The 21,473-nt window shown below is 36.9% G+C and overlaps 1 long non-coding RNA gene across 1 annotated transcript; it reads right to left on the bottom strand.

Moving 5' to 3' along the window:
* Positions 1-90: 90 nt before the first annotated feature.
* LOC140620296 (uncharacterized) lies at positions 91-18,981 on the bottom strand. The gene is made up of 3 exons (XR_012020076.1): positions 18,855-18,981; positions 11,098-11,228; positions 91-383 (listed from the first exon to the last, which is right to left on the bottom strand). It is a non-coding gene; the product is annotated as an uncharacterized lncRNA (long non-coding RNA).
* Between the last annotated feature and the right edge of the window lie 2,492 nt (positions 18,982-21,473).

Here is a 21,473-nt window from a genome sequence, read left to right as displayed (position 1 = left end):
GAGCCCTAAGATAAAATCAATTATGTTATCTCCCTCAGTTAAGTCTCCCAAGACATAGCGTAGTATAAATCCACACCTCACTCTTGCATATATTATTGAGTAAGATCTTTAATTTCCCTTTGTACCTCCCAGCAGTTCCTAAACATGTCAAATTCTTCAGGCAGTCGGCAGAATTTTCTAGTCCCAGTTTTGTGGAAGGTACGTTCCTTTAAGCCTGCCAATTTTACTCTGGGCACTCTGTGATTTATCCTATCCCTTTTTGCATGGTCTTGAGACTGTGCTCCTGTTCCAGCTGAGGTCCTAAAACTGTATTCCTTAAAGGCCTTTACCCAGATCCACTTCCTCTGTGGCTGTGTCCTTTGGTTTGTACTCACTCTTCATTTCTGTAACACAGAGATATTTCTTTCCGTCTTTTGATCTTGACTATATATTTAAAATTATTTTTTATTCTATTTTATCCAATATTTTTGTGCATTTGGAAAGGGTGCCACCCAACTGATTTCTATCTTCCACAGTATCTGGAAATCAATCACTGAGATAAAGATCTTTCAAGATCTGAAAGTAGTAACAGTCTTTCTTTTTCATTAAAAAAAAAAAAAAGATTTTACTTATTCATGAGAGACAAAGAGAGAGGCAGAGACATAGGCAGAGGGAGAAGCAGGCTTCCTGCTGGAAGACTAATGCGGGACCTGATCCCAGGACCCCAGGATCATGACCCGAGCCAAAGGCAGAGTCTTAATTACTGAGCCACCCAGGTGTCCCCACTTAGTCTTTCTTAAAACATAAATGTGAGTATCCCCAAGTCTAATTTTTAATCACAAAACAAAAAGCATGAAGAACATTTAAAGCAAAGGAACAGAGGAATAAATATAAACTGAAGCAACCAATGACTTCTTGCCTAGATTATAGTGCAAGATAGAATATGAAATCATTTGTGAATGGTAAAAATGCACTTAGCAAAATGGAAAAATTCATTTAGCACCATTTTAGGTGTCAGTCTCTGCATTAATCCCACTAAACTCAGAATATTTAAATAACTTGATAAATGTCATAGGTCCAATAGATATTTGTGCTGAAATTCATCACCAGGCATAACTAGTTGTTTATTCTCAAGCTTAGGAGTCCACAGATGTATTCGGAGAACTCAACAACATGTAAGTTATAAAAACAGACTGTAATAATAATTCACAACTAAAACCCATTTTCAAGGAATCCACCTTTTCTTAAGTCAATGTTTCTGTAACTGGGATCTGAGGAGCCTTGCTAGTGGAAGAAAATGTCCTCAGATATGCTCAGGGGGAAGGACAGAAATATCTTTTCCCTTAAAATGAGTCTGTATTCATTCAAGTTTTCCAAGAACACCGGTTTGAATTTTATGGACTTTTTATTTTATGTTCCCTGAGATTTTTTTTTAAAGCCTAATATTGTTGGTGCTGCAGTAGGTTGAAATGGATTTTCTCTCATCTCTTTTTGGATAGGAAGGGAGATCAGTGTCCCCAGACACTGGCCGGCTTATTTACAGAAACTCTCAGGAAGGTCCTCTGCTTGGTCCATCTCTGGGACTGGGGAACTGGGGAGAGCAGCCTCTGGGAGAGACACCTCAGCTGCCTCTCCATGGCTGACCTTGCCCTGCAAAATGTGCCATCTTTGTGCTGTCCTCCTTCCACTGAGATCCAGCATATAGATTTCTTGAGGCTCAGACACCAGGCCAAATTTGTCAATCCTTAAGTATTTAATCTAATCTTTTATCTAAACTAAATTTTTCCTTTCCTGTCTTTCTGTCTGTCTGGTTTCCTTTTCATGTTGTTGCCATTAGTACAACAACTTGCCGCTCCACCCACTTTTTTTTTAAACCGTGAAGATATTGATAAGATTGAGAGGAAGTGTTTAAAAGGAAGTAACTAAGATAACTGAGGGTGTGGACTTATTTATGTGGGAAAACTAAGCTGGGAAGGAGTCCTGTCACTATGTAATAGTCTCAAAATTCCTCTGCCCTGGGGATGGGAAGGGGCTTAAGTAAGTTTCAAAAGCAATTTTATTTTTTGAGTTAATTTTTGAGGATTCATAGACTTTTTAGACAGAGATCAAATATCTGTGATTTTCAAAATGCTATGACTTACATTTGTAATCCTTTTGTTTCTTTCTGTTCGTTCTTTTTCAAAAACATGAGTTTTTCTGAAACATGGAAGAAATGGGCCATTTTGTGATCACTGGGACACTTGCGTCTGCCAGTAAGTTTATGATAATGAACATCTGTGTAAACTGTGGCCAGGAATGACAGACACACACAGGTCTGAAGACCTCCTAGCCCACAGTTTTGGTCTGTGGGCCAATTGGACTGAAGCCTCTCTAACTCTTTTGGAGTAAATAGAGAAAACATGGCACTAAACCCAGATCCCACTGGCTTATCCAAAAGATAATCAAAGTAACTCTTCAATATAAGACTCAGAGCTTACAAAATGTCCAAATACAATGTCATTTAATTACCACAAAGATTATGTCATGCAGACTCTCATATGTCAGGTGGACTCTCATCTAAAAATAGAAAACTGAAACTTCAGGAGATACGTGCCTTAGGTCACTATAGAATTATGTAGCAAAACTGAAACCAAACACAGGTCTTCTAAATCCAAATTTAACTTTTAATGGCACAGAAAAAGGAAAATGCTAAATTTACTCTTATTAGAAAGCTAAGCTGCTGAAGATCATTGTGGACTATATGCACTGCACAAAGATTCTCCATTGAGGAGACAAGTCTGGTTGAAATTGTACTCCATCCTCTCTTGTCTATTCCCTATGCCTCATATTGGCATAGGGGACTGCATCTATTGGAGAAAAGGATGACTGTTTATTCTCAAAATATGTCCTCTGCTCTCCCAGCCATGTGCCCAGAGATGTCTTTTTCCTGAAGGGGTTGTATTTTTTCTCATCAGAAGGGCCATGTAGACTAGAATATACCCTGGTTAGAATTCTTTTAAAAAGTCCCAGCTGAGTGGAAACTTTGAGTGGAGGTAGAGCAGCTGATACATGGCCTATGCCAATTTGTCAGAATGATATGATTGTTCTACAGATTGAACTTAATGGAACAAATTCAATGTTTTTTGTTTTGTTTTGTTTTAAGTGAAGGAACATTTCTTGAGGCTAAAGCTCTAGACAAGGGAACCCAGATAATGGCTCTCTCATCACCTCATTTTGCCCTTCTCTTTAGTCCATGAAGCTTCTTGGCTCTGAATTTTTCCACTAGTGAGGGATACTTAAGTGGGACTTTTTACTCCCTTCTTGGTAACCCAAGATCAATATTGACCTGTATACCAGGATCTACTTTCCCAAATTATTAATTACATAACAAATCCATATAAAAGATCTGATGTAGGGGATCCCTGGGTGGCTCAGGGGTTTGGCGCCTGCCTTTGGCCCACGGTGCCATTCTGGAGTCCCGGGATCGAGTCCCATATCAGGTTCCTGGCATGGAGCCTGCTTCTCCCTCCTTCTGTGTCTCTGCCTCTCCCTCTCTCTCTATGTCTATCATAAATAAATAAATAATAAATAAATAAATAAATAAATAAATAAATAAATAAATCTTTAAAAAAAAAAAAGATCTGATGTAATAATCCAGTAACATGTTATCATTCCCACAGTTGAATCCTTTTGGATAGTGCCAATTTCGAAGTGCCAATTCTTAAAAGTTAGGACTTAATGTAAGAAAATGAATCTCTGGTATAGGAAATATAAGTATTATTTTATGTGGGTGCAGTAGGCAGCTTCTAAAATAACTCTCAATGATCCCTATCTCTGGTATTCTCACCATAGTGGATGGGACCTACTGAGTTAGCTTATAAAAGACTGTGACTTTTCCTCTCTGGCTCAGCTTGGGTGCTTGTCCTGATGGAAAGGACCATTTGCCAATGAACAGAGGGCTGCCTCTGGCCAATAGTGAAGAATTGAAACCCTCAGTCCAACATTCTGCACAGAACTGAATCCAACTGATACCTTTTGAGTGACCTTGGAAGCTGATCCTTGCCCCATCAAGCCTTGAGATCAACTACAAATTTGTCCAAGGACTTGGCTGCAGCTTTTTGAAGAACTATAAAGCAGAGGACTCAGCTAAGCCATGCCCGGATTTTTGACCAAAAAAATTGTGAGATAAATACATGTTGCTGCTAAGTTTTAGAGTAATTTGTTATGTAACAATAGATAACTAATCCAGTGGGTGCATAGGGAATATTTTGATAAGTGGAATTTTTCTGACATCCTATCATTTAGAAAGAAACTACCTGGGGGACAGGCAGTCTCCATTCAAATTATGAAATTTCCGATAGCTCTCCTGAGGTATATTTGAAATTGGAATTTAAACTATGGGCAGATTCTCAGTGATTTTATCAATATTAGTTGAAATAAGAGTGTTACTTTAGAATTCTATGTGAGAGTATAGATTATGCCTCAGCGTAGAGAGAACAAAAAAAAACTAATCATGTGTTAATGGAAAGATCACTTAGCCTTTTAAAAGCTTCAGTTCTCTTATGTTACAAAAGGGAGCAATTGGACTAGAAGATCCTAAGGCCCCTTCTAGGTTTAAATTCTATGGACGAATCTTAACTGCTTCTACAGTCACTGCCTCTACCCTCCCGAAAGAAAGAAAGAAAGAAAAATAGCTTTACATCAAAGACCTAATTTTCTGTTCAATATTTCCCTATGGATCTTTTATTACCCTTGGGAATTCTGAGGCTTCCCTGGAATAACTGAATACAAATATAAAAATCCATAAATTAGATAAATGAGATACTAGATGGTCAGAACCAGATCATTCTAGGGAGAGGGTTACTTCTAACAAGACCTGGAAAAAAATTCCACCCAAACAGGAGGAAATTGTTGTGCCCTTAGAGCCAAAAATGCTTAGCATGAATGCTTAAGAAAGAGTTCTTAAGAAGCATGAATCATAAAACGTACACAGAATAGATAAATTAGACTATTAAAATAAAAAAAATTGTTAAATCTTTGAAAGATACTACTTGTAAGTGAAAAAGTAAGCTACAGAATGGGCAGGAGATAATATTCACAGTATATATCTCTGATAAAAGACCGATAGTATATAGAGAGAAGCCTTACAATTCAGTCATTAGGAGACTAACAACCCAAGAAGATTAGTAAAAGATGAACACTTCTCAAAAGAAGATATATTAATGGCATATAAGCACTTGAAAAGATGCTTAACAATGTGTAGTCACTGGGGAAATCCATATGTTAGCCACATGAAATGTCATTTCACACTCATTAGAATGTCTAAAATTAAAAAGACTAAGGGACGTCTTGGTGGCTTAGTCAGTTAAATGTCCAACTCTTGGTTTCTGTGGAGGTCATGATCTCAGAGTCGTGAGATCGAGTCTGACCTCTGGCTCTGCGCTGGGCATGGAGGCTGCTTATGATTCTTGCTCTCCCTCTGCACCCTGCTTGTGCTCACTCTCTTTTTCTACAATAAATAAATAAATCTTTAAAAATAATTAAATTAAATTGAAAAGACTAAGAATATACCAAGTGATGATAAAGATTTGAAGCAGATGAAACTCACACATAGAGTATGAGAATATAACATTCTATGGACACTTTGGGAATCTTTGGCAGATTTTCTTTTTTTTTTTTTTTAAATTTTTATTTATTTATGATAGTCACAGAGAGAGAGAGGCAGAGACACAGGCAGAGGGAGAAGCAGGCTCCATGCACCGGGAGCCCGATGTGGGATTCGATCCCGGGTCTCCAGGATCATGCCCTGGGCCAAAGGCAGGCGCCAAACCACTGCGCCACCCAGGGATCCCAATCTTTGGCAGATTTTCAAAAAGAAAAACATCTATTCACCCCATGAACCAGCAGCCTCACTTTCAAGTAGTTAACCAAGAAATATAAAAATGCAATCTCACTTTTAGGCAGTTAACCAAAAAAACAAATCAACAACAACAAAAAAACCCTACACAAAGTTTTATTTTCAATAGTCAAGAGCTACACATGACTCAAAAGTGATCATCAACAAGTGAGTGGATAAACAAAAGTAGTATATCCACAGGATAGAATACTACTAAGCCATAGACAAAAAAAAAAAAAAAAAAAAAAAAGAGAGAGAGAGAGAGAGAGAGAGAGGGAGAAAAGTAAAGACATACACAAAATTAGGTGAATCTAAAATCTTTAAGTTGAAAGAAGTCAGGAACAAAAATGTACACATTACATGGTTTCCTGAATATAAAATACTGAAAATTCAAGCTAAAGTGACAAAAAGCAAATCAGTGGTTGCTCAGGTCCAGAGGCTATAAAAGGGATGGATGGCAACGGGACATGAAAAAACATTTTGGGTCATGGATACAAATATTTTGTAGTGTGATTATAGTGTGTGTATCTGTCAAAGCTCTTTAAATTATACATTTTAAATGGATGTCATTTATTACATGTAAATTATACTTCAATAAACTTTATTTAAAAATGGCCTAAAGGTAGAAAAAGAAGGAAAAATAATCATAAGCTGAAAGGTCAGTGATTGAGTGGGATTTCAAATGAAAGTCCACACTCAACAAGTAGTAAGATTGAAATGGATTTGATTTTGACCTTTGGATAATGCTACTCAACTTCTAGACTTAAGACAGAGGCTTTTCTTTACGTCTCAAATGTCTTTACGTCTAACCATATTCCACAGGTCTGGGTTACTTACTCTACTTTTTTTTACTGAGAAACTTTCTTCATAAGAGCCTACTCCTGAGGGGCTTCAGACTGTTTCAGATCTGTAAATGGTGGTAGTCTTGGGTTTATTCTTTCTCACATCAACACGAGAGACATAATAAAGCCATCAGGAAAGACAGGTAATTTTCCAAGCACTTATGAACTTTATGTTTGAGACAGGAAGAAAAATAGCAACCTATCATAAAAGGGAGAGTAAAGAAAGCAAGATATTAATATCATCTCAGAGAAGAAGTCTTTTGAAACTTCTCTGGAGTTCTGGATCAATAAGTGTATAGCACTTACCATTGGCCAGGCAGAGTGTTGGGCTCTGAATCTGGAGATGATCTAGACATACTTTATGAGCTAACAGAAGTCTTGTTTGCATCTTTATTACATGAAGAAACATCAGTTTGTCTTTCAAGAATTCAATTCATATAAAACACCACAACAATGGAATATTTTGAACAGAATCAACCCTTAAACCTTAGTGTGTGTGGAAGGGGGAAGGGGGACAAAGGGAAAGAGCCTCGTGCATGTTTTATTTATTTATTTATTTATTTATTTATTTATTTATTTATTATTTTTAAAGATTTTGTTTATCCATTCATGAGAGACACACAGAGAGAGAGAGAGAGAGAGAGCAGCAGAGACAAAGGCAGAGGGAGAAGCAGGCCCTATGCAGGGATCCCAACGTGGGACTCGATCCCGGGTCTCCAGGATCAGGCCCTGTGCTGAAGGCTGCACTAAACCACTGAGTCACCCGGGCTGTCCCTTGTGCATGTTTTAGTATGGGTTTCTGCTTCATCATTTCACTGCCCTTCTCCCACCTAACATGTCTGGCTTCTTGAAAAATCTGCCTGATTTAAAACCTGGTTCTATGTGAATGGTATTTAGACAGGAATAGCCCGTTTCAAAATAACAGCTTTTGTACAAATAGAGCAATAGGGACAGGTAATATTTTATCACTGTTTCTGGTTCACACTCAGTTCATAAAACTACTTGCTGGGAAAAGCCAGCTTCTTAAGTCACTGGGATTCAATAGTACTACTCAAGGCGATCTTGAAAGAGTAGGGTTGAATTAATTAAGCAATGGAAAACCTTGCTGGGAATAATGGGGTTCCTATGTGTGTTTGGACAGCTTTGATAGGCAGCCCTTACCAGAGAACAGGAGCTCCAATGTAATCCAAGAGGTGCTGGGAGTCCTGGCCATACAGAGCAAGAATGATCATTGCTTTACTGACCTGGAACTTTGTAATGTTTAATCAGCCAGTGGTTTAATGAGTTTTTAGGACTGAATTAGAGGCTTTTGCAGATCACAGAAGAATTATAAGATATGGTTCTTTCTATTAATGGTCTTATGTGATTATTAAAATAGGCAGGAAATATAAGCATTTTAAATCATAAATATGAATGTAAGGGCCTTCTTAGTTGCCCAGTGAGTGTTAAGACTGCTAAAGTGTTCTGAGAGCTGAGTGAAAGTTGCGATCCTTTAGCTCTTCTTCTTAGGCTAGGAATACAACGATCAAACTCTACTAGAGGTTTGGGGGCCACTAGGAGGTATTTTTTTAGGAGGTATTTTTTTTCACCCTCTTTCCTTTAGACAAAACAAGTCTCCCCAGACCTATAACATATTTATCTCCAAGTCACAAGAGTTCCCTGGTTAGTTGTTAAAAGTGCTGTCAAAACTGATCGTTCCTCCAACTAAAGAAAGTAAAATGTAGAATATTTTGCAAAAATAGACGCAGTGTGAAGCTGATCTCTTGCGAAAGAAAATACTTAATGGGTAGTTAGTGGATTTGTCAGGTGCGTTTATGACATTTGTAAATAATTTTGACTCATGATACACATGACACTTGAAAGTTTCAGGACTTTTATGATAATATTCTCTTCAACATTCTTGCCATTATATTATCCCTTGCTGTATCTCAGAAAATCTAGATTTGGAGAATGTGAGAAGTGTTTTTCTTCAGAAACCCCAGGATCACTTGTAGCCTTTTATGTTAGGCTTCTCAGAGGTAGAGCTTATACTGTTTCTCTCTTTTCTTCCCCTCCTGAGTTCAGGTGGCCATACTTCATAAAGGAAGGATCCCCTCAACTGGCCTTTCCAGGACCTTTAAAAACCACTCACTATGCTTCTTTATGTCTCTCTGTGCAGTGAATTTTTGTATCAGAATGTTTCCTTAAAAAGAACATTTTTATTACCCTATCATCTTTTAAAAACCATCCCTTTGGGGCACCTAGGTGACTCGGTCATTAAACATCAGACTCTGATTTCAGCTCAGGTCATGATCTCAGGGTCTTTGATCGAGCCTCATGTGGGCCCTATGTGGGACATAGAGAGCCTGCTTAAGATTCTCTTTCTCCTTCACCCTCTGCCTCTCCCCTGCCATGCACATCTCTCAAAACAAAACAAAACAAAACAAAACAAAACATCCCTTTGAAACCCATGCCATTGGACTATACTCCCTCTCCTTCTTTCCCATGTCCAAGGGTATTTGTCAATGTCTTTATTTCTTAATACTTTGGTTACCCCATGTGACTCAGTCTCCACATGGAGGAGAGCTCACCACTTTTGTCAGACGATTCCAGTCACACTTGGGTGTGTGACTACTCCACAGCAAAACCTTAAGTACAGCTTCTTCGTTTACCTGTCCCATGACTAACTTTCTATGAGGATATTTGGGGGTCAGTACCACCATGGCAGGGAACACCAGGCCCACGGTGCCACAGTACGGACTGCCTCTCGAAGAACAAACAGCCAGGGGAGGTAGTGGCCAGAGGAGAAGCTTAGATGGGGTTGGCACATATACCATCGAGTGCTCCTAACCCTGACCACAGGCTCTATATCTGCCATTCCTGGAGGAAGTAATAGTCGGGGAGACTGCAGCCAACCACAGAGGACATAGCCCTTCTAAAGTTGCATCCGGGGACACCTGGGTGGCTCAGCAGTTGAGCGTATGCCTTCGGCTCAGGGCATGGTCCCAGCGTCCCTGGATCGAGTCCCACATCGGTCTCACTGCCTGGAGCCTACTTCTCCCTCTGCCTGTGTTTCTGCCTCTCTCTCTCTCTCTCTCTCTTTCTCTCTTTCTCTTGTCTCTCATGAATAAATAAAAAAGTATCTTAAAAATAAAAAAAAAAGGTGCCCCTGTGGTTCATTTTTAAGTGCAGTTTCAAATTCCTGATATTTAACAACTTGACTAAAGGGATGAGCTCATAATTGAAAATGCAAAAAGCCTCTAGGGGGAAGACCCTTCCAAAAGTTTAGAGTATTGCAAACCATCCAATATTTTGCTCAGAAAACAGTGGAGCTGACATGGACTGTAAGGTAACAGCCGTAAGTGAGTAGGACATTGTCTAAAGAAAAAATCTTCACATAGTTTGGCAAAAGCTGCATCTTTGCAAAGGTCATAGAAGGGTGTTATTCAATTTATTTACATACATTCTGTACATAATATAGTCTCTGCTGGGTAGTGGGTGAAAAATTAAGTGATCATACAAACCTGCATCGTTTTGAACGGTTACGGGAGGACAAGAAAAAACCTGGATCTTAGTCTGTGCTGCCTCCACGTATTAACAGGAGGATGAGAACTGCTCTATTTTGAGAATAGGATCATAAAACCCCATCTTGGGCTCATAAAACCTTCCAATCCTACCTTGCAAGTTGGAGCAGCTTTTAGTATTAAACAGAGAAATTATTAGCTACGTCATTAAAAGCTTATAAACACCGAATTTCAACAAATCTAAGAAGCCACAGTACAACATCCCATAATTTTATGTACCCCTAAGAAAGAACAAAACCGGACAGTTAAACTGGGTTGTATCGTCACTGTTTGATGTATTCTGACTCCAGATATGACCTAATGACGCCTTAAAGACCAGGTCAACCGCCACCGACTACCTCAGCACTGCCTTCCAGGCCTGCAGGAGCCCAGTGTTCTTCTTGCCCAAAGAGAAAAAAGAAGGAAAAAAAAACAAACAAAAAACTTCCTTTCTTTCTGCCCATCTGCTGGGCCAACCATAGCAGCTTTTCCTGTGACCAAGCACCCTACCCCAAACCCCTTCCGGCTTTGGCAGCCAGTGGATCAGGATTCAGGGGAGGGAGACGGAGGCCCTCAAACTGGAACTTTACTTGTCTTACCTTGGTGTCCCCTTATAAATTCAACTGCATAAAGGACCTGGTAGGCCAACCAGCTATGTGCAAAAAAAAAAAAAAAAAAAAAAAGGTGAAGGTGCACCTTCATCTAAAAAGCCCTCATTTCTTCCAAACCCCTTCACCCTCTCATTTCTCCACTTCTTTCTTTCTCCAGGAAAGCACCTATTGTCCATCAGTTCAGCAAACTTTTTTCAATACAGTAGTCCCCCCACACCCACCCACCCCTTATCTGTGGTTTCAGTTACCTGTGGTCAACCACTGTCTGGAAGCAGATGATCCTCTTTCTGATGCTTTGTCAGGGCAACAGTAGCCTCACTACGTCTTGATGCCTATGTCATTTCCTTCACTTCATCTCACCAGGTAGGCATTTCATCATCTCACATCATCACAGGAAGGGGGAGTATAATATAGGAAGATATTTTGAGAGAGAGAGAGAGAGATCACATTCATATAACTCTTATTACAGTAGATTGTTATAATTGTTCTATTTTATTATCAGTTATTGTTGATCTCTTACTATGCATTATTTATAAGTTAAACTTTATCATAGGTGTGTGTATATTAAGAAAAACATAGTATATATAAGGTTTAGTACTGTCAGTGGTTACTGATACCCACTAGAGGTCTTGGTGTATACTCCCACAGATGAAGGGGGGCTACTGTGCTCCAATTTCCTTAGTCGTCAGGCTTGGTCACTTATGTTTAGTTTAAGGGTGGATTTTTGTGAGTATAACCTTGCAATTTCAGTCTGCTGTGTATGAAGGAAATGTCTGAGTGACAGGACTTTGACATACATTTGCTGAGACTATTCTTGACAGTAATAATAATAATAATACAGATTCCCATATTTTTCTGTTAAATGACCCTCTAACTCTGGTGGCTTTACACTTTTATGCCATGGACCTCTTTGGCAGGCTGGTGGAAACTACAAGTGTATTCTCAGAATAAATTGCTAAATTCCCCAAATGAAAGACCTAGGACTACAAGATGAAACAGGGCAGCCCAGGTGTCTCAACAGTTTAGCAATACCTTCAGCCCAGGGTGTGATCCTGGAGACCCAGAATTGAGTCCCATGTCAGGCTCCTTGCTTGGAGCCTGCTTCTCCCTCTGCCTGTGTCTCTGCCTCTCTCTCTCTCTCTCTCTCTCTCTGTCTCTCTCTCTCTGTCTCTCATGAATAAATAAATAAAATCTTTAAAAAGAAAAAAGATGAAACAAGTCACACTGAAACGCAATTATCAAAACATTAAAAATGTACATTTGTGATACGGTAAAAGAGGTCATGTGAGGTCAAATAATTCCTAAGTGTATTTCAAAAGATCTGAAACACTATGTTAATAATAACAATGATGGCAATAATATTAATCGCAGCAGCAGCAACAACAAACCATTGCTGACAGTATGATGGTTTGTTGCCTGCATTCAAGCGCATGAAACCTCCTAATCCTCTCCATGGACTTCCATTCCCCCCGACCCCCATACTAGTTACACATGCCGAGGACCTAGGTTAGGGGCCACCACACTAACTAGGGCTAAACTTGACTCTTCAAATCTGTATCAGATCAAAATGACAAAAGTGTAGAAATTAAGAGAGAAACATCACAGACCTACAGACTGAACGAACTAGCAGTCACTTGGTGGTTGTGTCCAATGAAACAATGTTGAGAATTTAATCTACGTTTTTCTCCCCTCCAAACAGAAAACATGGCAAGTGAATGGTGAAAGGCGATAGCTGCCACTGACATGTTCTGTAAGGAATTCAGATCAGAAATGGGCGTCTTATTAATGTTAGTAGCCCAGATACATCTCATGTTCAGAAAAATATTCATTTGGAACTAATATGCTCTGTGTTTTGGATGATGACCACACTACCTGGAGCTCAGTTACAGTTTGACAAATGTTCATTGAATGTCAGAAATCTAATAATGAAACTTATGAATAAGGCAAATGAAGAAGGAAAGTAGTGAACAAATAGCTTTATGAGAAAAAGAATAAAATCTGACTTCATTTGATTCCCTCTAGCCATCTCATTATTCAAGAGCTTGAAAAGAAGAGGAGTAAAAAGCAGTGTAGATGTCCACCAGACTACAAAATTCCCTACTGTTATAATCAGAGGAATTTTTAAAGATCTCTAAAGACAGTTATATTTTCTTTTTTTCAAAAGATTTTATTGATTTATTCATGAGAGACACACACACACACAGAGGTAGAGACATAGGCAGAGGGAGAAGCAGACTTCCTGCGGGGAGCCTGATGTGGGACTCGATCCCAGGAGCCCCAGATCACGACCTAAACCGCAGGCAGACGCAACCACCGAGCCATCCAGGTGCCCGACAATTATACTTTCAATACCCTAAAAACAAGATGGAAAAGTATGTGCTTTCATGTAGAATTTGTCATAAGAGGACTATTACAAAGTTTTGTTTAAAAACTGGTTATGAGGGACGTCTGGGTCACTCGACGGTTGAGCGTCTGCCTTTGGCCCAGGGTGTGATCCTGAAGTCCAGGGGTCGGGTCCCACATCAGGCTCCCTGCTCAGCAGAGGGAGCCTGCCCCCATTTTCTGCCTGCCCCTCCACCTGCTTGTTCTCTCTCTCTTTGTCAAACAAATAAATTAATTTAAAAAAAACTGGTTATGATATTTCAAATAACTGGAGACTATCCAGAGAACCTTTTAGCTAATCTTTTAGCTCATGAAAAGATTTTTGAAGTAAATCCATGCTAAGAAACTTCCATCTGATTGGCAACAGGTAAAGTACTTTTATATTTATTTCTATCTCAAGGAAAAAAGAAGAATATTTCAAAGTCAGATATTTATTCCCATTGAAATCTGAAGGTGACATACAATTACTTGATTCCAAAATGATCTGCTATATAAAAGTACTTCTGATATTTTATCTTCTGAAAGGTTACACCCATGAAATGCTGCCATCATTTGTAAGTGCCACAAAGCAGGGAATATAAATACCTTTCATTTCTACATTAAAGATACTGCTTTAATGGAAATAAAATGGGATGACTTATCAATAGCCACCTCCCATTTGGTAACAAGTTACTAAAGACTGTTCCTCAGTCCTCAAATCCAAAATCCTTCCCATGCAGTACTTGCATTTGGTCAAAAAATTTTTAAAAATTAAAAATCATCAATCAAAAGAAAGTTGTCTGTTTCTTGACATATCATACCCGTATCTATTCACTTATTAAAGAATTTTTTCTGGGAATCCCTGGGTGGCTCAGTGGTTTCGTGCCTGCCTTCAGCCCAGGGCATGATCCTGGAGTCCTGAGATCGAGTCCCACGTCAGGCTCCTTGCTTGGAACCTGCTGCTCCCTCTGCCTGTGTCTCAGCCTCTCTCTCTCTCTCTCTCTCTCTCTCTCTGTGTGTGTGTGTGTCTTTCATGAGTAAATAAATAAAATCTCTAAAAAAGTAAAAGAACTTTTTCTCACCACTCTAATAGAAAAATGCCCATCATTACAGACATTTCTCTTACCATTTTCACAAATCAAGATGAAGACACTTCACTTTTACTAGCATAGACCTTTCAAGAAAAATACAGTGTAAATAAGAAAGAAAGCACCTGAGTAATATTTTGCTTGTAAAAATTGTTCTGTATTAGTCGCTAGTAAAATGAGAGGTTCTACAATAGTAAAAAAAAAAAAAAAAATTACTAATTTGTAGATGTAGGGTAAGTTGTCATTCTTTTCTCAAAGTAATCATTTTATAATTCAATAAAAACTCTATGCTTTAATAATACCCTCTGTGACGGAAGGCATCGTGTAGGCTTGCTAGCCTGATGGGAATTCATAACTCAGAAAATCAAACTGCTTACTTTACTGATTCGCTGTCACTAAGGTTAATGTGTTTCCATTAGAAAACCTCCCAGTTAGAGAGCAATGTGACCTGTACACAACACAGAAATGTCTTCATTGGTTTCTGCTGCAGTGTTAGAGGCATTTGTTATGGGTCATTCTGGAGACCTTCAGGGCAGCATCACACATGGCCCCTCAATTCTAATCTCTAAACTAGACTATATTGTCCTGCAATATGATTTTGAGCATTAGTATAGATTTGACAATATCGAATGGTTTGCCTTTCTTTCTGAAAGTACCTGAAGCATTACAAGGAAGAAGATATGCATAGGCTATGATTATAAATAGAAATCTATGTGTAGTATTTCCAATTACTGTAAAGAGTGTTAAAAAATGTTTTCTAGAATACAGAGGGAAGCATCATAAGATTGCAGTTTGTAATCTGTCAACAAATACTATAAATCTTAACTGTTAGTGGCAGAAATATCTGTCTATTTTACTTACACTATTTGTTTTTCTTTGAAAACATGGTGTGTGCAAAAAGTATCTGGCTTGGGTTTTGCAGAGTGGAAAAACATAAATGAAACTAGAGAAAGAGCCTGTGGTGATGAATGTTGCAGTGTGTAAATTAAATTCCTAATGACATAAGTTGGTGAGTTTTTTCCTTTTTCAACAAGTAGGCTTGCATGAGGTAAGCTTGATTCCTGTGGAGACTTAGCACATTCAGCAGTTTGTTCATTAGATTTTACCTCCTAATATCTGAGTGGAGATGAGCACTTGGATGTGGGTTTCTCTTATGTAAATGTCTAGGTAAAGTTAGCTAATGCCAGCTTCTAATGAAACCTGGCTTCAGATGTGAAGGTGTTGTTCTTTTAATAGAAACATACCCTCATCTGGAGTTCTTGATAGACATTTCTCCTAATTTTATTGTGTAAATAACTACGCCTTTTCGTTTTTGGTTCTTGGTTTTTTCTAACAAAGATATTTAGCTCCTCTACTTTTCTCTTTTTGGATCATGCTCTGAGTAATAGTTCTCTGGGCATCAAGGATAATTGGAATAACTCATGTTGCAGTTTTTCTTGGGGGACTTGGCCCTCTCCATAGTATATTTAATAGGCAACTGTGTTTTCAGGTCTAAAGTAAATTCAAATCATCAAAGGATAAGATGACCTACTGAATGATTTTACTCATGAATCTTTGATATGCCTTCTTAAGGACTTGGAAGTACCAAGTTTCAATTGTGCTATAACTTAAAAAAACTATCAATACTCTTCTAATTCTTCAAAATCCAGGTTGAAACATTTTATAAGAACTTTGTAAATGTCTATGAACTACATTATCCAGTCCACTTTTTTGTTTTATTTGGAGAAAATGAGGTCCTTGAAACATAAATTCTCTAGCACAAAATGCAAATACTCTCCTTATTGTCATTAAACACTCACAGAACCCCTTTCTGTTGATTTATTGAGATCAGTCAATAGCAGAGTTTGTGTTCAAAGTCTGATCACTCATAGACCTTATGATTCTTGCTTTCTGTTAATATGGTCTCAAATAGTCCCAGAACTCAGACAAGTTATTTGGCAAATGTGTCAGGAAAGAGGGCTAAATATTTTAGATGTTCTATGTGGATAGTATCACCATTGCCAGAATAAATATAGTAGGTATCTATTGGTAGGTCAGCAAATAATTTTTGCTTCACTTACATAGCCTTATTTAGCATGCACATATTTACCGATATATACACTTTGCTATTCCAAAATTACTTGAAGCAGTTTATATTAAAAGTAATGATATAATAAGCTCTAATATATATAAAAATACAAAGCTTACTTAATTTTGCCTTCTTTCCACTAATAGAAAAAATTACGTTAACTATAGCAACTATATATAAAATTTATGTAAGCTTTTGCAGGCTAAGACAAAACAAAATTCACCATGTTGCTTGAATTTCATTGCATAATTCAAGAATGAATTAATGTTTCTTTAAATGGCACTATGAGCTCAATTGTTTTTTTTAATAAGCTGTAGGCAGAAAAGCTTAATATATATGAAAATATGTTCATACATGAAATAGCCTTCTTTACCCTATTTTTTTTCACAACAATTTACAAAATTCACTTCATAAAGCCATTCCTAAGGACATCATTCTGAAAAGCACATACCTTGCTTGGATAAGTACCTACTTTTAGATACTATTTATATTTATGCTGCATGTGTCTACTTTTAGAATGACTTTGCAATCTACCACTGAAAACTTTTTACAGAAGTTGTAGTGATTTCAGAGGTCAAAGATAATTGAATTGACTGGGTATGTTACACACAGCATGCTTTTAAAAGTTTTTTTTTTATGATGCCACTTGAATATTTCACTTTCTGATGTCATTTCAAAATAGCATAAATGTCTATAAGATTATTATTCATGCTAGCATATATTTAATGTATACAAGTATGTGAATATGGCAATTTCATAAACAATAGATTCGCTCTAGAAACCTCATCATCCTGACCAGGCTAAAAGCACACACCCCCTCAGAGCTGGGGCAGGTATTCTTGTGATTTCATAGACAAGATGTGTGGAGCACCTTTTCTCAGAAAGCCTTCTTTATAACTACTTTTCGGCTAGATGGAATGCCAACATTCAATGATGTTTTGTAATTCTTATTCTTTGATATCCACTCTCTGATCAAATGATGTATTCTGCTATATTTCTTTTTTAATACCTAGATATCTTACTCTTATGTGAACCTCCTAAATTTCAGCCCACCTCAACTACGGAGTGAGCAGGATAGCATTCGTGCTTAAGTTATTCCGCATCTGTTGTTTCCTTTAGAGTCCCAACAGGTGACTCATAGATCCCTTAATTGTTCATATACACCAGACTCCACACTCAAGAGTGATCAAAATGGTACCTAAAGTCAAGTCAGCAATAAAATAAAACCCCCACGGTCTCTACTGGGTTGTAATAAAATGCCACGTATTAGTTTGTATTCTATTTTGTTATAGTGACTTCTTCTAACTGCAAACAATACTTGAACTAATATATTGGAAAGAAAAGGTTTGAGATATAACACAAAACTTTGTTAATAGCTATTAATACTTCCTTCTATTAGGCTATTGTACATTATAATAAAATAATTGATTATGCGGTCATCCTTTTAGTCTTGGCATATCTAAATATTTTCCATTATCACTAGAAACCATGTCCAAGTCTACTTTTATCAGCCATGATTCTAGGCAAGATCTCAATTATCTCCTAATGGTCTTTCTCATAAAAAAATATGTGTATAAAAAGTTAATTTGACAGCTAACTTGAAGAGGATTATCTGCAGGCCCAAGTAGATTTGGAATATAAAAATCCTGTTAAATGTTTCTGTTTCTAGTTAGTCTATATTATATATCAATGTAGTTTAATGGAACAGTCACTTTTTCTTTGTGGAATACAGACTTTGTTCTTTGTGAATATTAGGACTGAAGTGTTAGAAACATAAACCAGCATTCTCACTGGGCTGCTTTTGCTCAATTGTGACATTATTCTAAGATTTGCCAAAAAAAAAAAAAGTGTAGTAATCATAGGAAAATGGAAAATGTTTGTCTGGTTCCCAGCTATCTAGGGTAAATCTCAGGACGTCTGTGATACTGCATCTGTTATCAAAACATTTTTTTTTTCTGGACAGTCCTTAACTTCCAGCCAGACTGTACTCCTAATAAGGAGAGGCCCAATTATCCTGTATGGCTACCCATATAGCTATATTTCAGATTTGTCCCTGCCTCAAAGGCATCTGCTTAACTTGAAAGATTATTTTTCAGGAATTCTAAGGATATCATTTGAATGGTCACATAACTCATACTTCCACCCTCATAGGTAACTGTAATGGCAGGACTGCCATCTTGTTATAAGCCAACACATCACAATGTTTTCAGTTTTTATGCACTCAGTAAACTATGTGCTGCACAAATGAGGAAGGTTATTTTGAGTGGAGAAAGAAGTCATTCTGTTCAATCTTTCATTCAAAAACACTTCTTACACACTTTCTATAGGACAAGTTATATGCTAGGTACAGGGCATATAGTACCAGATAAAACAAATGTGATAATGTCCTTTGGAAAAATGTTGCTTTTCCAAAGGACTCTGAAGAATTCTACTTGAAACTAGGGTCTCCCTCTGATTTGCAAGTCCAATCAGAAACAGTTATCCTTACTCTCAATTTGGTTCTGGGTTCTCCTCTGCCCATTGCTCAGACTGAAATAGAATCCAGATGTTGTTTGGTGTTGTAAATTTTGAAGGGGAAATAAAGCTTAGTAGAGAATCCAGGAACATTTGTGCTGTACCATAGAATGCTCTGAAAGCTATTGTGACAAAATAAGACCTCTGTAGGATGCTGTTTAAAAGTTGCATCATCCTAGGTCCTGTATCCAGGGCAGGGCATGACCAGTTTAGCATGCTTTCAAGTAAGGGTTTTTAGAGCCAATTTTGCAGACACTCTAGCTCTGGCCAATGTCTCCTTTGTGCTTGTTATTTGGCTCTGGCCTATTGACTTCAGAATATCCTGAAATCCAGCTTCATGTATCTTCATTCACTGGAAAATTATTTATGACTCCCAATTCAATTGTTCCATTTGATTTGTGGACAAAATTTTAAAAAGGCCATCAGGAATTTGTTAAGATTTTTTTTTCTTTTTTTTTTGCAACTGGAAATACTGTAAATGCTGTGGGCATTTTATCTGTTAGAAAAGCATCAAGATTTGGTTGAGTTCATTCATATTCTCTAGCCTTCATTTGTTTTTGGTAACTGCTGCTTTACTATGAGCATGCACAATTTGACCAGACACTACCAATTTCCTGACACCATTTTATTTTATTTTATTTTATTTTATTTTATTATTTTATTTTATTTTATTTTATTTTATTTTATTTTATTTTTATTTTTATTTTCTGACACCATTTTAATGAAGTGATTGCTGTGCTGGTTAAATGTTCAGGTAAATTACCTAAAAAATACAAAATCAAAGGAGTGATAAATAATTTCCAATGGCACTTTTTCAAACCTTTCAAAATGACATAAATTAAAAACACAAATGATAACAATATAGACTAAAGTAAGTATTTTTATGTAGAAATTTGAAATTGTCAGAAGGAAAAATTTAAACCAGATCTTAAAATTAAGGATCAAATAATAATAAAGAATGATAGGTAATAACATTCTTTAGGAAAAATTCTTTTTAAAATGTGAACAAGAAAACTAAAAGAAAGAAAATAAATATAAGAGGGATCAGTATTAATGAAATCCAGCTACATCCATAGTGAATTTGTAAGCTGTGTATGATCAAAATCCATCATTGTTCAGAGCTGGAATAAAGGAAAGGAACCAAAATGAAGACATTGGTTTTCTTCCTGAAGCAATCACATGATTACACCATTCTGGAAAAAATGAGTAAAAAGGGAAAAAAAAAATCAATTTTGAGTGAATGTGTTGAGGGTAGGGGAAGACACCAGGTCACTAAAGCTAATTGAGAGTATGAGCAGTACTTCAGGAAAAAAATGTCCTCAAATTACCTGAAATTTTATCATTATTCAAGCCCAAATCAAGGCCCCCTTTTTAATGCAATAGGAAGTAAATTTCAAATAGATTAGTTATCTATCCCCCTGCCTCAATTTAATTTATAATTTGCAATTATAAGGATTTCATTAATCAGGTATCAAGACATATTTATCAAGCATATAAATTCATAGGTTATAACAGCAAAATGACTTATTTTAAAGGCAACATTGGCATTTTAGCAAGGAAAAACTAATGATGTTTAGTCCAGGGCTCACTTTTTAAGAAAAAACCATCCTCCTGGCATACTATGGGATACTGTTTTGTGATTTCTGGGTGAGACACAAGATAATACTTCTTTGAAATAATACTATAAGGAAACAATGAAGAACATGAGGATAAAACTAATAAATTGAGAACCAAAATCTTATTCATATTCCTATTTAGAGAAAAGCCACAGGTCCCATGTTGACTCTATTTGTCATTTAAGAATATGCAAATAGATCACATGAAAATGATCCTTGCAATGAGAAGTTGCTAACAAGGGCAAGGATTCTGAGGCAACCATCCTTACCATAGGAGGCCAAACTACCTGGGGCTTTTGATTTTTCTGACTGTACCTTTCCCTTCTTCCAAAACTGATGTTTTAGTTCATTATTTCATAACACGTTGTCATGTTTTCCAATGATAGAGAACAGGGATTAAAAAAAGGTAGGTAGACAAGAAAGAAAACAAAATGGCACACTAAGAGAAAAAAAATTGGTCTGAACAGTGGTAAAATGGTACTTTGAGAACTCTGTAAATAGGCACTGGTGATTAATTCACTATATTTCTGTGTCCCTTCTATCCATTCCAAACACTTTGAAAAAATTTAGTTAAAAGTTTGTAGAAATAGAGCAGTCAGAAATAAGCCCTTGTTTATTGATTTTCTTTTGACAAGGATGCAGAGACAATCCAATAGCAAAATAATATTTTTTTCAAGAAATAGTGTTGAGACAATTGAATACTCCTATGCAAAAAAAAAAAAAAAAAAGGAAAAGAAAAAATTCATTTAGACTCTTCCCTCACATCATATACAAATATTAGTTATAAATGTATTATAAATCTAAATGTAACATCTAAACTATAAAACTTTAAAAAAAATGAACAAAGATGGTAACCTTAGATTTAGCAAAGATATCTCAGTTATGACACCCAAAGCAAATTTCATAAAAGAAAAAAATGGATACATTAGATTCCATCTAAATGACAGATTTCATCTTTCAAAAGACATAATTGGGAA

The sequence above is a fragment of the Canis lupus genome, chromosome 28, assembly GCF_048164855.1.
Source record: "Canis lupus baileyi chromosome 28, mCanLup2.hap1, whole genome shotgun sequence".
Classification (NCBI taxonomy): domain Eukaryota; kingdom Metazoa; phylum Chordata; class Mammalia; order Carnivora; family Canidae; genus Canis; species Canis lupus.
Note: the sequence above shows the minus strand (reverse complement) of the source record. Positions and strands in the feature narration are given on the sequence as shown.